Below are 12,956 nucleotides of genomic sequence, written 5' to 3'. Positions count from 1 at the left end.
ATTCATGAGTTTTTGGGTAGTAAATGGATGGCCAGTGCTCAAAACAGAAGGAACTGGAAAGTTGCTGGAGAGGCCTTCATCCTGCAGTGGATTGAAAATGGCTGATGATGATGAAGACCACCAGGGCACATGATTCTGTTTTCTCTTTTTCTTTGTAAGAGAGGCATCACAGATCAACCTTATTAGGTCATTTACAGCTTCCACCTGCTCCATTGCCTGCAGTTGCCCAATTCTCTCGATGTTATCAGCCATGACTTCTACACACAGCCTGTTCTCAAAAGTTTCCTAGTTTGGACCCTGAGTCCTGTACCTTGGAAATCGTATGAGTTCCTTCTTGCCGTACAGCCTGAATCCATAACTTCAAACATTTTAGGGTTATGATCACTTGCTGACCATGTAGTTCTAATTTCCAGTTTCTTATGTTTTGTCCAAATGTAGAGTTGGACACCGTGATATCTATGAAGAATTGACCAGATGCTGAAACAAAAGTAGGGGTGTCCTAGAGTGTTCCAAAGATGTAAGTTCTTAGTTAGGATTAACTTCTGTAATAACTCGCCTTTTTGATCTGTAAAGTGACTGTTCCATAATGTAGATGCAGCATTTGCATCTATACACATAACTCTTCTACCCGACAATCTGTGGAGAATATCCTCTACGTAATTTAGGTAAGGCTCGATCTGTTGCCGTTGTTGAGAGCATTTAAAATACAATGAAACAAAATACACCTGCCCAAACGTACCCTCCAGACAGGCACAGGCAGAATGTGTGGAGGACAAGTTTATGTTTGTGACAATCATGCCTGGATCAACTATAACCAGTGCTGTCCAAACCCTGGCCACAGCGTCCCTGCCACTTCCAGTAGTTTCAGTATTAGACTGTACGATTTTTGATGATAATGGTAATCCCTTTACAACTCCTTTATATGAATATACCTTCCTGAAGAGGTAAGATTTGGATATCATGGTCAGAGATTATTCTAGTTAAGTCATTAGAGACTGCGATCGACCTTTGACAGTTTAATTGCAAAACTTTGTTTCGCTAATGTTATGATTTATATTGCGATTAAATGTAATTAAAAAATGAATAGCAAATGCTTAAAAAACGGTACTCACCTTGTATAAATCTGCAATAAATTTATTGGTAGATGGTGGCTAAATTTAGGTTGGAAGAACCGTTAAAAAGAACTAAGGCAGAGAGGGGTAAAAATATTTTAAACAGATTTTAAAATGAGCGCAAGGAAGTAGAAGTGCAGATCTCCAATCCTTGGTTGTCATAAAAAGGTTGTACAAAAAATGGAATTAATTTTAGCCGACCAAGATACATATACAATGACAGCAACCACAACATTACAAAACTTAAAAATAAACTTGACACAATTCTCAGAAAACTCAGACAGAACAAAGAAATCAACCTCTTTTCTTTACAACAGATAGGTATTCGCAACAACATTCTGCCCTACATGTTCGGAATAACCAAGTTACACAAATCTGGCCACCCACTAAGACCTATTTTTTCTTTTAGTAGATCAGCTTTTGCTAATTTATCCACATATCCCCACTCACTCGATTCTCTACATTCAAAATTAATAATTCAAACCAAGCATTCCAAAAAATCAGCAACACCACCATATCTGATGAAGACGTATTAGCTTCTTTTGATCATATCCCTATACACTAATGTGCATATTCCTTTCACCCTACAAGCATTACGCGTACTTCTAACAGCTGATGACACTTTAACGAAACGTACCTCTTTTAGTTGACCACATCCTTGAACTTACCCTTCTTTTACTAGATGCTAGATATTTTAGATTTAATAATAAAATTTATCGACAAACATTCAGTTTACCAATGGGATTAGGCATTTCTGCCCCCCTTTCTGAAATTTATCTCGCCACTATTGAAAACCAAATTTTACAACCTTTCCCTTCTGAAATTAAATTATACATACACTACGCCAATGATATCCTAATAATAGGCAACAGAACAACCATAGACAATCTTTTTTTTTAAAATTCAATACAATACATGACAGGCTAAACCTTACCCTCGAAATCACAGCGGACAACCAGATTAATTTTCTTAATCTCACTATTTATACAACAGACACAAATTTAAATACCAAGATTTTCAGAAAAAACACACACACCGGTAAATATCTACATTTCACATCATTCCCTTAGTACCAAAAAAGCTGTCCTACACAACCAAATCTACAATGCTATCAAATTCATCTCTTCTCAAAACAATCTACACAATGAACTTCAATACCTTACTGATAAATTCATAGCCAGGAGCTACCCCCACTCAACTCATCCAACACACAATATCCACCATTAAAAACAGTATTAATAACCCCACCAGACACAGTAACAAGACAAATACTCGCATAGTTCTCCCTTACCATAGTGAACTCGCAGCACAATTCCGACGTACATTCAAAGATACCGACATCTCCCTCACCTTCTCTACTTACAATAAACTAGGTTCGCTATTTAATTTTTACAAAGATACACACAAATATTCCATCAATGATCTCAATAACATAATACAGGCATACCTCGAATAACGAATAGGATGCGTTCCACGAAATTACTTCGTTAAGCGAAACTTCGTTTTCAGGGGTAAAAATACTATGGCCAGAATAGGGATACGTTCCTACGTAAAGAAAATGGAAAGCTTTTTTTTCGAACAAAGAAAAGTTTTATTAAATAAACAGTCAACTTACATACAAAGTGAAATCACATTTTAAAATACGAGTCTAAAGTTGTTGTTTATGCTCTTTTTCTCTTTCATTTAACAATTGCCTATACGGAGTTATCGCATTTAACACTGATCGCTTAACAATAACACTTCTTCCTAAATCAGGATCATTTTCACTAAAAAAATTTAAAACGTTTTCAATGTCATTTAAGCACCTTTTTAAATCTTTGGTTGTTAACACTTTTTCGGCAGGAACTTCTTTAACCTCGTCTTCATTATCTTTGTCTTCGTTGCTAACAAGGTTTTCTAAATCTTCCACTGAAAAACCATCATCTTCTGCATTCAATAAATTTCTAACATCCTCTTCATCGACATTTTCGAAACCTATTGATTGAGCCATCTGGATAACTTCATTTCTAATTTCTTGGATGTTATTTTCTTCTTCTAGTACAACTTCTGGCCATATTTTGCGGCAAACTCCATTTAAGCATTTCTTAGTGACTTCTTTCCAAGAACTATCAATGTTTTCAATTGCGTTTTTAATGGTGTAGTTTTTCCAAAAATTTTTAACTGTCATTTCTTCTTTATCCTCTAGTTCAGTTAAATTGCTTAAAATTCGACGTGGATAATAAGCTTTAAATGATGCTATTACTCCCTGATCCAATGGTTGAATCAGGGAAGTTGTGTTTGCTGGAAGAAACACAACTTTGACAGGAATGCATGTGTCCAACGTGTTAAGATCAGTAGGATGTCCCAGAGCAACAACAAAAGAGCTTTTTCTTCAAAGTTGTTTTTTTGACAATACCGTTTTACTTCAGGACAAAAGTGGTTAACAAACCAATCAGTAAATAACTCCTTGGTAACCCACGCTTTTCTATTTGCTTCCCATATTACAGGTAAATTCATTTTTATGTTACCTTTTAACGCCCTCGGATTTTCTGAATGGTAAACTAATAACAATTTTAATTTATAATCGCCAGAGGCATTTGATCCAAAGAGTAACGTTAAACGGTCTTTGGCTGCTTTGAACCCAGCAGCTGATTTTTCTTCAATAGAAATGAAGCTTTTTGTTGGTAGCCGTTTCCAGAACAAACCGCTTTCGTCAACATTGAACACCAAATTTGGAAAATTTTGACGTTCAATGATTTCCTTTAGTTTTTCTGGAAACTTATTTGCAGCATCTCCTGTTAATTTTACACTATGAATCCTGGCCCGTTTTTTAAATTTCTCGAACCAACCACGAGAAGCCCCAAAAGTTTCCGTAATTTCTTCAGTTTGTTTAGATTTCAGGTGATTGAACTGGAATATATTTTTTTTATGTTAAATGGGGCTTGAAATTGCCGACTTCGTTATATCGAAGCTTCGTTATCAGAGGTAACGTTAACCGAGGTATGCCTGTATATCTCATAAAATGCCAACCAAACTGCGACACCTGTTACATCGGCAGCACTACCACCAAATTCGGTTCCTCCACAACTTCCAATACCTGCGCATACTACCACTTCAACAGTTTCAGGACAAGTCAATCCTGCACCAAGTTAACAACCCATGCTAAAACCCACAACCACACCCCTCTTGTTGACTCTGCCATCACTATTATTAAACTTAGATCAAACTACAGAATTCTTCAATATGAAGCCCTCACCACTGAATGGTACCGACACCATTCCGATCTCAACATTATTAATGCTAAACTTCCCTTCAACCTCTCACCAGCTTGGAACCTCTTGTGGCTAAAGTTCCCACGTGTCAAAAAGAGCATCACGAGAGCATAGATAAACTTTAAATACAACACCCGCTCACTTCTCTTCCATTGGCCAACTGATGATGGTTTATTCAACAAAAGTCCTTTGTAACGACTATTGGCACCACCGGTCTTCTCTATTTTTTCATTTCTTTTATTTTTTCATTCGCGTCCTTCAACCTTTTTATGACAACCAAGGATTGGAGATCTGCACTTCTACTTCCTTGCACTCATTTTAAAATCTTTTTAATGCTTCTTCCAACCTAAATTTAGCCACCATCTACCAGTAAATTTATTGCAGATTTATACAAGGTGAGTACCGTGTTTTAAGTATTTGCTATTCCTTTTTTAGTCAGATTTATCACGGTATTATAAGATTACTATAATTTCACTGTTGTTAAATGTAATTAGTATGAGACTTGGTCACCTCTTGTGTGCGAATATACTCAGGACAGCCGTTGTCACAGTAGGAATGATCTGCTTTCTTCTTGCATATTTTACAGTTGGGACAAGTTGCAGGAGAAGCCTTGTCAGGACAAGGCTCAAGATTCAATCTGGTGCCCCTGATTGCCACAGTGCCCAAGTATATTCAGATTGATGGCAATTACGTGCAGAGTGTCCATAACCGAGGCATTTAAAGCATCGTGATTCTATAATAAAATCCTTTACTCCATGTGATGCCCATCCAATATATACACAGTTACCAGTATTTAATAGAATTTTCTTAATGTTGGCAGGGTTTCAATGACCCAGTGAGAGTTATTCTTAATTTTAGACTTAATTTTAAATCTAACCTTGACACATTTTATCAGTGTGTTTATTAATGTCATATATTATAAGAGTGGGATTCAATTTCTTAGGAAGATCCACATTTAAATTGTGATCCTTAAACTTATTACACTTTTTTAGTTTCTCAAGATCATTATTAGAGGCAGCCTCAATTACAATACCTCTATATCTAACCTTTTTTATTGATTTTATTTGAATTCTCTTCAATTCTGATTTAAACTCCTTTGTCACCATTTGTTTTATCTTGTCACTTGTTTTGAGTTCACTTTTGTTATCAGCATGCACTAATACCGCGTGTCTGGTTTGTGTCCTGGAGGGGCTTGCACTCACATTAACCTGTTTGCCTACACCATAAGCAGCTACACCAGCATAGCTAGCTGCTGAAATTTGAGCAGGCAATGTTTTACATGCAGTTTCAGTTTTTAGCTTTCCATTCTCAATGGTTAGTTCAAATAACCTGCATTCCATGGAATTCCATACCTTGGCAATCATGGAAGGGGTAACCTTAGTCCCATTCTTAAGAAAGTCAAATAAATTATTCTGCAGAGCAAAAACGTAACCAAGAACAGCAGAGTCATCTAAATGGACTGTCTCATTATTCTGATCATTATCAGTTACTTTTGTCCTTTCTTGGACCAGTGCAAGCGGGTGAAAATGTTGCCCTAAAATATCAACAGTATTGATAGAAGGTTCCTGGAAATCTGCCAGTCCAGCCTCCGCCAGTTCCGGAGCAACGGTCAAATCCCCTGGCATGGAAGATAAGCAATGTTGTCAGACAGTTACAAAAGTTATTGAGATGCACAATAATTATATATAAGTTAGACAACTCTTAAAATATCTTCAATAGACAATAATACAGCTCAATCCAATTATATAACATTTAAGGCATTTATGCTATAATTATGCAGTCATTTATTATATTTATGATGCCATCAGTCAGATCACAACAATATTGTATCCAATTGTTATTTGAGGTTAGAGTTAGTAATAAAGTGGCTTACTGCATCAAGGCTGGTCACCAATCAGAGACAGTCGTGGTGGTCACATGATCAACAATGGCAAACAAAGGCCTTTGTTTACTACCACGGCGGAGAAGCAATGGCTGCCTCCATAGTACATAATTATAGGACAAAATTTACAGCTACGCAAAAACTAGTTTGTAGTGAGCCAATCATCTAAATAATAACATGAATTACTATTGCTATTCAAGAATAGTTCACTGTACCACTCAAGTTTTAAATATGCAATATCAAGATGATCCACAACAGAAAATCCTGACCAGTTGATAACTAAGAAGATATCAGGCCACTTGGAGAGCCAGACCATCCCTTTTGTTGCTTGGCCATCATGGCCAAACTGCAAATGGGATGTAAGCAGATGAGCAAAGGATGCAAAGAGCAGTTGACAATTGAAACAAGTTATGGAGTAAGCCTACAAGAACCACCACAACCTGTATACAGCCTCCATTGACTACCACACGGACTTCAACTCCATGTCTCATAGCTGGCTGATGAAGACACTGAAGATCTACAGATCTTCAGTGTCTTTATCAATCATAGAAGCCATAGATGGCTTCTATGATTGCTTCCTTGAATGCTTACTGTCTAGAATTTGCAGTTGGTAACACTTAGTTTTTTCCACTGATAGAATTGAAAAGCTGCTTATGACCATTGTAGTTGCTTTCATTATCATGATAATGCTCTATCATACATTAAATCATAGTTTGTGTTGCTATACATTTATATTTTATGCAGGGGTGTTCGTAGGGTGTGTGGTGCCCAGGTGCCAATTGAAATTTGATACCCCCCTTAAAATTTTTTCATGTGTGTATGTAAGTTTCAGGTTTTCAGGAAACCCTTGAACATTGGCACTCAGGTGCAGTGCACCCTTGGTACAGCCTGCCCCTGAGTTTATGGGCTTAATAAAACACATTTTAATATTATCCCCCACAGAATTACATAGAATAGTGCTCATATCAATACAATAATAATCTTAGCAGAATTTGGCTTGAATTTTTTTTTTTTTTTTAAAGCAATTTAGAAGGCCAAATAAAGATCAAATTCACTAAATTTATCAGATGAATATACAAATAATAGCTATACTACTAATTTTAAACAAAAATATGACAAAAAAAATAATAATTTTTAAGTAATAAAATCTATTTAGCAACCCCAAAAAAAGTGATCCAGTTGCCAGTTTATCAAATCAACAGTATAAGCAACTAGTTACAGAAACAGTACAATGCTTATAATTCTCAAACTGTTAATTTAATTTTAATTTTCTTGACTTGATAATGAACTATAAAATTAAGTTTGAAATGTCATTGTCAGAGCAGTATTGTCAGATAATTGAGTACAGAGCCTGCTTCATTTAGTCTTTAGTCATTAAGTGTAATAGAAATTGAGACCTATCAAATCTCATAATTTAAGCGTTAATCTTGTGCTCTTAGGAGGAATTGTAATTACACGGGTAATTACAGAAGGTAAAAAACATTGATGCTTGTCCCCCACCCACTGGCATCTGATGAGGTTAAACACAAAGCTATTTTATGCACCATATTTTTGGTAATCCTTTGAGCTGGTGCTTAATGCATGCTTTACTGCATTCATAATTTTTTAACTCAGCAATGTAATGTGCCCCTTCCATCTAGCAGTGTGAATTCTCATTTTACAAGAATATAGTTACAATACCTAGTGTGGTTTCTTTCTTATATGGAGCATAACTTGGGATTTATTGGACCACATGACTTTCCTTCTGCATACACCAATGATCCAAAACATTGACCAGCAAGTTGTTATGCAAATCAAAGCAACTTCACGTGAACTATGCCACATGTGCAGGTTGGGACACGGTATAAAAAACACCTGAAACTGAATTCCATTAATCAGTGTTACTCTTGTTCTTCAGATGGGAAAGGTAGCGGAGGGAAAATCCACAAACCGCCGCGAGGTGCTTTAGACAACCACAGCTCATTGATGCTCGAGGTGAGCAAAGGCTCTACTGGATGGACGTGGCAACAGAAGGGTGACTATGGTGCAACTTGCCGGTAATTGAAATGCTAGTGATGGGAGTAATGTGTCACAACACACAGTACATCGAACCCTGCTGAAAATGGGGCTATGTAGCTGCAGGCCGCTCCGATTGCCCATGCTAACCACAGTTCCAAGGCAACAGCACCTACAATGGGCACGTGAACATTAAAACTGGACCTTGAGTGATTGGAAGAAGGTAGTCTGGTCCAATGAATCACATTTCCTGTTGCACCATGTGGATGGCTGGGTACTTGTGTGTCATTTACCTGGGGAAGTGATGGTGCTAGGATGCACCGTGGGACGAAAACAAGCCGGTGGCGGCGGTGTCATGCTTTGGGCAATGTTCTGCTTTGATACCCTGGGTCCAGTCATCCATGTGCTGGGCACTCTGACGTCTACCACGATTTGTCAGAAACTCAGGTAATACTAATCCATGGGGCCTCCTGTACAAAATCACGAGGGACAAAACCTTTGTCCCAGAAATCTACGGATCAGTTGCCACTGCTATGAGGGAAACCATCAACTGGGAAGACTCAGTCAACAAGATACTAGATAAGCTCTTTCCCCTAGATGATGTATCAGCAGATATTCCAGAACACACAACAATCAGAAGAAACAATGCTAACTATATAGCATCCAACAGTGCTAACCCTTTTACCCCACAAGAACTTGACACAGCTATGAAGAAAATTAACCCAAAGAAATGTCCAGGCCCCGATTTGATTAAGTATATGTTTATACAACGATACTATAAATTAAAACCCAACGTACTGCTACTCTTGTTTAACAAATGCCTCCTGGAGTCAAAATTTCTGAAGTACTGGAAGGAGGTGCTCCTTCGACTTATACCTAAACCAAACAAGCCACCAATGCAGCCAAGATCCCTTAGGCCAATTGCACTTTTGGCAGACCTAGGCAAAATCCTGGAACGCCTCATGGCTCCGAGGATTGTCAACTTATTCCAATCACAGGATCTTATTTTCCCAGCACAATATGGTTTTATGCCTTGTCGCTCCTGCGAATATGCCCTCTTCGACCTTGGTTCTTCATCTAGAAACATCTAAGTCAAAGTATGAGCTTGCTGTTTGTGTTGACTTTGAGGGGGCATTTGACAAAGTTTTGTGGAAAAGTGCACTGGAATGTCTCCGATCAGCCAACTGCTCCTCACAACTCTACTGGCTGACCAGAAACTACTTTTCTGAAAGGTCAGTTATGGTCAAAACAAAGCATTGGCTCATCACCAGACCAGTCTTTCGGGGCTCCCCCAAGGATCTGTCCTATGACCCCTGATCTGGAACGTAGTTTTACAAGATTGGCTGAGCAGATCATTTGAATGCACGGTCATTGCACTTGCTAATGACCTTACCATTGTTGTCTCCGGACACTGAAGACTTGCTCTGGAAGAAACTGCTAACATAAAAGATTGTGCTAACATAGTTCTAACTAACCTTACCAACTGGGCTAAGGCTAACAAGACAAATCTGATAATCTTTAAAACTAAACTGGATCTTTGGTGGTCCCCTCAGGTCAAGATAGATGGAATATGGCTCCCTCTGGTGTAATGACCCCAAGGACCCTGGTCCTTGGGGTCATTATTGATCGCTAGCTATTCTTACTACACTTGCAACATTTATATCTCAAAATCAGAAAATTCTCTGCCTCAATTGTCAGAATCTCCAGAAGCGACTGGGGTCTCTCTAAGCTTACCTTACAGTTATATTATAACGCTGTTTTCCTACCTATCACCACGTATGCTGCAGTGCGTGGTTTCACTGAGCGACCAATTGCAAAATCAAGCAGAAGCTTAACTCCATCCAGAGAAGCATTATTCTTGCTACCCATCATGCTTGTAGAACAGTGTCAACTGAACTGCAGCATTGCAAGTAATATCTGGAAACATCCCCCTGGATCTCTTCCCCATCTATAGAGGGCTTGCCTACCACCTGAAGAAAAGAATCCCGACTGAAATACTGGATATTGAACTCAACCTGGACAGTGATACCAAACAGGAAAGAGCTCGTTGCTATAACGAGCTAATCAATTTCTGGCAGACAAGATGGGACATGACCACAAAAGGTCTTGTTGCGAGAAAAATTATACCGGATTTCACATTCCCAACCAGCAAAGCAGTCAACAAGTGGTTCTCAATCAGCATGGAAGTCTTTCTGGTCACTGGACATGGATCCCTGAACCAGAAACTCCAACTAAGTCTACTAAATACCGATATCTGTTTCTGTGGGTCTGTCGAGAGTTGTGAATATCTGCTCTTTAAATGTACTATCTACGAGGACCATATACAACTCCAGGCATCAATTTTCGATTTTCTCCTGACCAAGTAGAACTGGTGCAATCCCAAAAGAACTTAGGTGCGCTACAGTACTTTGCGGCAGAGGTATTCAAGCATAGAAGGAGGATCATCCTAGCAGCTTCTGCAAATCAATAACTAGTGACTGCTTGGCTTAAAGCCGACTCATTACTTCTTTCGTCTTGCATAGGAATAAATTAGTTCTTTTTTTTTTTTTTTTTTTTCTCTCTCTCTCTCTCTCTCTCTCTCCTTCTCGTGATCTGCTCTGGGTGGGGAATGTTGTTCCCTGACCTGAAGTATAGCACTCTCCTGCTAGCCTTTCCCTATCCATCCTGTGTGAAAAAAAAAAAAAAAAAAACTCTTTCCTTCTCTTCCCAATCCATCCTGTATTAGGACTTCCATGGGTCGGGATAGTCCTCCTCTTTACGTCCTCCTCATCACGCTTATACAAGTTTTTTTTCCTCCCTGGGGAACTCATTCCCCAGAGAGGAGGGCATGCAGATAGTAGGGGAGGTCTTGCTGTCTTTGCTTAGGGATGACTACCTGGAGGAAGTCGTCCAGGTGATCACTGCTTCCAGGTGGCCAAAACACAACATCACGCTACAGAACACACACATAACATAAGTCCACAAACACAGTTTTTCTTTCCTATTACTTTCTCCCGTGTGGGATGAAAAACTTTCTCTCTTGTGCCTTCCTTTTCATCTATTTTCATCCAACAAGGGATATTCTTATGTGGAATGAAATTTTTTTTTTTTTTTTATTACACAATACACACTGGCCTTACCTTGACAGAGTCTGTAAAAACTGAACAGAGCATTGAGGCAGAGATGAACTTTTGTTCTAGGAGCCGCCCATACAAAAACACAAAAATAAAAAAAAATAAAAAAACCCTAAACATCATTGCTGACCAGGTACACCCTTTCATGGCAACCGGGCACCTTCATAGCCAGGTGGGCAGGAGCAGCGGTGCTTAGCACATGCTTCCTGATTATACCGGGATTCGAGCCCGTGAGCCACCAAATACAGAGGATGCGGAAAGGTCAGGGAATGACCACCGCATATCCCTGGAGCAATATGGCCTTAGTTGCTAATGCTCCTAAAAACCAAATACAGTAAACCCCCGCTGTTCGCGGTTTCGCGTATTTGCGGTCGCTGATTTAATATAAAATGAAAAAATGTGAATATAAAAATATGTGAATTTTAAAGCGCCGTGAACATTTTCCGCCATAAAAAAATATGGGCGTGGCTAAAATTATCTTTCCCGGTCAAAACAGTGCTCAGTGGGTGGGGGGAGAGGGGTAACAAAATCGCGAGCGTGGATGTTTCTCGCTAATCCTTATTCAGTATGTGTTATGCGCTTGTCATGGAATGTTTCGTCGTTTGCTTTTAATTTATAAAATCAAATAAATTTATCAATTTATAAATTGATATGCTTACAAAAATGATAAATCTACTGTTTTGTAGTGTAAAACAGACTTATTCGAGTGTGTTAACGGAAGAAAGTGACTTTATTGTGGACAAGTTCTTTCTAAAAAAGGTTGCAGCCATTATCAACCCACTGCAGGATGGAAGCCTCCTCAACAATTCATGCTGAGGGAAATGGATCATAATCTGCCACGCTGGTCCAGTGCTGGTTGGCAGATCGACCGTATTCAGCAGTCAGGGGCTTGAACCCTGGTCTACTCAAAGAGCGTGTGCTACTGCACTCCCGCTCCTGACCACTTGGCTATGGAGGCCCTTTATTCTTTCTAACCCGTACAAAAATATGGCTACGAATAACAAGGGAAATGTGAAAAGATCAAAGAAGATGATGACATTAGCGAATAAAATTGAGTTATTTTATAAAATTTCTAATGGTGAAAGTGTCTCCTCAGTGGCAAAACATTATAAAATCAGTGCGTCAACAGTACGATCAATCAAGAAATCGGAAGAAAAAATCCGTTGTAGTGTCTGTGAAAACGCGCTAATTGCTTCAAAAATTTGCTCTAACTCGTGATGTTAAATTAGAAAAAATGGAAAAAACTTTAAATCTGTAGATAGAAGACCGAACTCAAAATAAAATTCCGTTAAGTTCACTCATCATTCGTGAAAAGGCAAAACTCCTTCATCAACCCTTTAGCGAAACTGTCGATAGCACTGGCTTAGTTTTTTAGCTAGCAAAGGCACTAGTTTGAAAAATTTGTTTGAAATTTCTAATAAATATTACATTTAATATTAAATTGTTTCTTATTTTCATTTCGATGCCATATGCTTGCATTTCACTATGTACATATTAACAAGGTACATATAATACATACATAGACAAAATTTTAGACTAATTTTTCTTATATATTTCGTACTTTGGAATGGAACCCCTTTATTACTATGGGAGCCATAACTCA

General features: G+C 38.4%; 1 protein-coding gene across 9 annotated transcripts in view; it reads left to right on the top strand.

Moving 5' to 3' along the window:
* Gyf (GIGYF family protein Gyf) overlaps positions 1-12,956 on the top strand; it is a 915,224-nt gene that overhangs the window by 519,178 nt on the left and 383,090 nt on the right. The window lies entirely within an intron of this gene.

Source organism: Mastigoproctus giganteus, chromosome 9 (genome assembly GCF_048544385.1).
Source record: "Mastigoproctus giganteus isolate SK-2022 chromosome 9, ASM4854438v1, whole genome shotgun sequence".
Taxonomy (NCBI): Eukaryota; Metazoa; Arthropoda; class Arachnida; order Uropygi; family Thelyphonidae; genus Mastigoproctus; species Mastigoproctus giganteus.
The sequence above is the reverse complement of the archived record's forward strand: the minus strand, read 5'-3'. Positions and strand labels throughout refer to the sequence as shown.